Raw genomic sequence first — 5,913 nt, 5'->3', positions numbered from 1 at the left:
TTTCTAATAACTGGTACAATTTTTAATAAAATTGTTAAATTCTTGGTCTGTGTTCTTCGTTTTATTTTTTAAGGGATAGAGAGCATTGCCACAACTGGCCAGTTCTGGAGTTCATCCAAATCAGTGATACAACTTTGGTTATTCAACTTTGAAAATATGTGGTCAGTCCTTGTATGTGTACCCTAATACCACACCCTGCAACAAAGACAAGATTTTCCTTCCAGATTGGACTGCTATGCTTGGTTATAATTCATCTGAGTTATGAAATACCTTTTCAAGGAGAATATTCCCACCCTTGGATAAAGGACTGATGCTAGTTGGAACTGCACAGTTAACTTCCTGCTTCAAATCAGGAGTTGAAAATTTTTATCTCCATGCATCCTCCAACTTTGTAAAGTGTAACCTTTGAGTGATGCCAGCTTATGCCTAGGCAAGTACACTCAAAAGTGCTCAGGCCTTCATGATAAAGACAGTCATTGTTTGGTGATCTTACCAAGAAGATACAGTTCTTGTTGGTCTTCTGACTTAAAGGCAGTGGACAAAGGTGGCTGTGTAAAGGCTCAAAGGGCTGTGTAAAGTGGTAATGACTCCTTCAAGTGCAAAATTGAGGATGTCTTGGCAATCGTAAGTGACAGCAAAATGCATGTTTTTTGGCCTCTCCTTCAGTTTTACTGTGTTAGTACAGGCGAAGAGAAAAAATATCTCCATTAAGTAATGGTAATTAACCCAGGTAGGGCAGGAATGGAGATGTGAGTATCAGCAAATATTTATAATATAGTTGGTCAGATTCCCCTAACGAACACTGCTCATGTGATGTTGTTGGTACAATTTTCATCTGGAGTCTTTAGGACACTGAGTTAACAATTCTACTCGATGTTAAGTTGCCTCTGTTGGTGTGTGCATGTTACAAAAGGGTCTTTCATTCCAAAAACACATGATGTGTGTGGTATGAAAAGCCACATGTGCATCTAAGACCACAGGGGGAAAAAGACAGTTTTTCTTTTCATTGTATTAGATCTACTGAAAAGTGTGTCCCCTGGCCAGTATCATGAGACCATGAAAGAGCCTGTTGTAACACACTGATACAAGGGGACAGAAGTGAGATTGACTTAGATGGGTGGGAGAGCTGGCTCTGAATTTCCTATTCTGATTCTCCTATGGTTAAATTCTCACTCTTAATTAAACTCTCACTCTCAAAAGCTTTAGCAATTCTTGTATCAAAGAAAAGAATGGCTTTTAAAAATTAACTGTTTGTACAGCTACCCCAGAAGTATGCGCCAAAGCAGCAGAGGACATTGCACCTTGCTCAAAACAGAAGCAAGTGTACAGATACATGGACTGCTTTTCTTCTGAGATCTCCTAGAAGATTAGACTTGGGTCTCTGATTTAGACCTATCACAACCTGTTGTCATATGGCTGTGGGAAAATAGACAGGAGGGTGCATGGAAACACTGTCAGGGTTAGGCATCAGGATGAAACACTACAGCCAAAACATTCCTGTTACATGAGACATTAAATACATATAATTATTTTAGTTTGAAGGAAACTGGATCTCTTAAAGAATGACCTGCAGAGAAGGAGTTTTCTTCTTGAAATCCTAAGCACTCTCCAGCCTGCATACTAACATTGGATTTCAAGTGTATTTCCAGCCATGGTACCTTCATGGCAACCTGACGGAGCATTCACAATGTATCCCCCACCTCACATAATAACCTGACTAGCACTTTAAGAGAAAATGAGTTTTGCTAGTAACTTCCTAGCAGTCTGCTATAGAGACAAGGTAAAAAGTTTAAGTAGGATTACTGCTTCAAGGAAAAAATGTTTATCAAGAACTGCTCAGCCTGTCTCGTTAAAAATAATAAAGCACTCTGAGGATGAGAAAGTTCTTCAGTTGCGCAAGCTACTGCACAAAGCACTCTATTTTCATGACTCTGGCTGCTGAAGTTTAGAAGCCACTGTAGTGTATGGTTTGGGGAATGTTTTCAAGCACTCATATCGTTGCTTCATGGTGCAGTAAGCATGCTGGTTCTTAGTCATTGTGAAGTACATGCAAGCTTGGAAACAGCTCCACCAACCAGCTTTCTCATTGTGCTTTTATACCTGAATAATTCAGAAATAATCTAACCTCATTCCTTTCCCCCCTGCCCTCCTCTCTATTTATGGAGAGAGAGGAGTTGCAAAAGAAGAATTCTGAAAGTAATTTTTGAGTGGTTTGGGAGATTGGTGTTAAAATGCAAGAGATGCAATTGCTTCATCGTGCGTATTGCTGGTTCCTGTTCAAAGGTTTGAATGAGAAGACACCTACTTCCAACAAGAATCTAATAAAGAGTGGATGATAATTTCTTGCAGTGAGTTGTCTTCCTCCTGACATGGTACATAGTACTCTAATACATGCACAGAGCCAGACAACAAACTGACAGGCATAATACACTGATGTCAATATTCGTATTCCCCTATATAAGTCCTTTAAATCTTGATTTCTCTTAAATGAATTGTGTTCTCTGTACCATTTATAATGGACTCTTTTCTTTCTCCATTAAAGTCTGTGTCAGCATTCTCCTTCTCTATGTTTTGCCTCAGGGCTCTTGATGTATACAAAGGCTCCTCTGTTTTCTGCTCTTAGTCACACGCTTTCACTCCTAACCTCAGTGCTATAAACTAAACATCCACCCACTATGGCTGGAGATGACCCTGTTTACGTCTGCTGTTCAAATCACGACAGCAACAGTCATGAAACTATGTTTCATGGAGACAATTAGCTTTTAATAAGTGAACAATGAGTCTTGACTTTTTATAGCATTATGAGTTTTTGCAAAAATTTGAACAGAATTAAATAGCCAGAAATGGCTAATGGGATTCTGCAAAGAAATAGCTTGTTTCAATCATTTTCCTTCACCACCTTCTTAATTTACTGTAGATGATTCCTTGCAACAGCCCTCTGTAGTATTGGGCCATCTGAACTCAATCTGAGGCAGCAAGGGAACAGATATGGTGCCTGGGGCTTACTTTAACATTTCTTAGTTTAACTGGCTGCTGGTCAGAATGATAGGCCTGAAATAGGACTCTTCTGTATCCCAGCAGCAAGTAAAGCATGTGTAGATGTAGGATAGCAGGATCACCCATGACTGGGAAATTTCCATTTTGGACCACTTTGCAATCAGCGTTACTGCTAAGACCACAAAGCAGGGCTGGTTCAGAGGCTGCCTCTTCCCATGGGGAACACGTGGGAAGCGGCATGAGCCGACAACTGATTTGGGAACGTGCGAGAAAGGGGCAGGAACACTGTTAACATTTTATAATGTGGAACAACTTGTTAATTTTCTTGTAAACAGTTGAAATAAGCTGTCAGGCTGAAGTCAGGTTTATTTCTGTATAAACAGTAGCAGGTGAGGAACATGCCAAGAGCAAGGTGCAGTTCTCCGTGAGGACCTGCTGCTCTCCTGGCCAATGTCAGCGGGTGCCACCGGAGGCAGAGCAAGCCTAAGGGGAAGCACACAGCACTTCTCCCTGCGCCCGCCTGCCCTGCCTACAGGTGCCTGCTGTGCTTCCGCTTTCCTTTCATAATTTGGCAAGTGATAAAAGCAAACAGTGCTGTGATGCAGTTTTTGAAAGCAGGATTGCAGTGTGTTCCTCGAGCTTCTCCTCTGCGACCCTGCTGCGAATTTCCAACTCTGGCGGAGGCAGCTTGCCTGTGCTCTCATCCCAGCTGCCCTTCGCGCAGGAAATCCTGGGGTTCCTCAGAGCAGCAAACTCACTCGCTTTCCTTGGTGCTCTCTCACAAGCCCCTCTGACAGTGTTGGGTTGCAGAGTTCATTTTGCCTGTCAGCACAAGCATATCCCCTAGAGTATATTTGCTAGCACTTTCATTAGTCTAATTTTAAATATCCCAAGTGAATGCCTTTCTGCTATTTCCCTCAGGAGACTGTTGTACCTTCTAATAAATCTCACTGACTAAAGGTCTTTCCCCACTATCCATCCTAACTTCTTTCTCTCTTAATTATATTCCTGTACCCTAGTTATATGTCCTTGTGTCACTTTGCAAGGAGACGATACCAAAGTCATTTCTATACCTAATGCACTCCAGAGCTCGTTGACTTTCTTGGCAAAAACTCCTATTGACCTCAATGTATTTGTGTGCAACTTTGGGATAAGTGCTGCTGTTCCCTTGTGTGCCAGCGTACGTCCCTGGAGCCAGCGAGGCACAGCAAGGCCAGACTAGTGTTGCACTGAGCCGTTTCACTGCTGCTCGGGGCCCAGTTTCTGACGGGGACTGCAGAAGACTTCAGCAAGGGTCAAGAAATGGAAAACAAAACCCATTAATCCAGAATAATTTCCAGGAAGCAGAGACTTTTGGCAGCACCCAGCCCCCCTGCCCACTGGCGCTGGCTTCCCCAGCAGGGCTGGCAGTGGCCCAGCGAGGACAGCTGGCCCTGGGGAGTCACCAGATTGCCATGCCCCGAGGGGGCCTCCACGCTGCCATTTAGGCTGCTAGCTACAAAGCTGGGTCGTGAGGAGGTGAGCGATCCCGGCGTCACAACCAGGCCAGCTTCCTCCTTTTTTTTCCTTTATGATCCTGGGTCATGGTTCTTGGGAGCAGATAACTGGGGAAACCAAACAGTTCCTTGAGTTGTGCCTAGGCATGAATGAACATTTAATCAGTCAGGGACTTGAAAAAGAAACACTTTATGATGTTAGCTGTTATTCTGACCTGACATGTGGTCCTTATGCTTATACCTGAACTAGGCACTTTTCTTCAGGTAGCCTCACTCACAGAAACAAAACCATCCTCACTCCCACTGTAGCGATTCACTTGCTCTTTAAAAAAGAAGAACCGAAGCAGCTCTAAGGTCTGTAAACCAAATTAAGAAGAGCCCTCTTGTCCAGGCCCTGAGGGCACCAACAGCCTTTCCTGTCCCTGCTCACCCCTGGTCCTCTGCCCCTGTCCAAGCCCCTGTTTCAGCCCAGCCTGGACATGTTAGAAATGGCTTACTATTGCTAATATCCCACTGGGCTGTGATCTTTAGTCAAAGGAAGGGATGCTTGGAGTCATTCGACTAATTTGGCACTTCAGTGGAGTGGTTGCAACAGAGAAACGAGGAAGATGGGGAAGGGAATTATTATTCCTAGTTCTTAAGCTGACTTGTAACGTAAGACACAGAATTAGAGCCAGCAAGAGGCATAGGTGCTTAACTGTCCCTTTTGACCTTGAAGTCCGTATCCACAGTCTTACTCGCCTACTGCCTAATCCTGAAAGGGCTTTTCACATTCCAGTTCCCTAAATGCCTAAAATTGTGCCAAAGGTGCTGAATGTCTCAGGGACCATCTCATGCCTGTGTCTTGTGAGAGCTAGCAAGCAGGTGCTCCTCTGCCTGCCTCTTTTGGGATACCTAGTGGGGTGCACAGGGTTTCAGGGCATGCCATCAAACTAGGGTTCCTGAAAGATGGAAGGTGGTGAGATTTTTTCCCTGCAGTCATCCAATAACTCAGAGGTGAGCACTCATTCAGAGTTGTTGTTCTGCTGTCAGAAGGGATCTGAGCCTGGGTCCTCTGCTCCCAGAAGAGTGCTCTACACATGACCGGTCTGCTCTGAATTTCTCCTACCAAAGCTATAACACTTAGATATTTTGGGGCCAGAGGTAGGGGGAAGGGAGTGAATATGACTCTCTCTGGTCTCAGACTAGAAAAAGCAGGAGAGGTGAATGTAAATTCTGTGTTCCAGTTAAAGCTTAATATTAATTGGATTTGAGGGCTCAAGTCTTTGAACGCTGAGCTGAGGGAGGCTCTCTTGCAAGATACTCAGATCCTACAAAATGTTTCACTGGACACTGTCCTCACTTTATTAATGCCTCAGCAGCCTTCCAAGCTGGCTCCCTGCTCAGGATGCCAGCCTTGGGCCCCTCCTTTTAGCCATCT

The sequence above is a fragment of the Apteryx rowi genome, unplaced genomic scaffold, assembly GCF_003343035.1.
Source record: "Apteryx rowi isolate R43461 unplaced genomic scaffold, aptRow1 scaffold_874, whole genome shotgun sequence".
In the NCBI taxonomy this organism is placed as follows: Eukaryota; Metazoa; Chordata; class Aves; order Apterygiformes; family Apterygidae; genus Apteryx; species Apteryx rowi.
The sequence above is the reverse complement of the archived record's forward strand: the minus strand, read 5'-3'. Positions refer to the sequence as shown.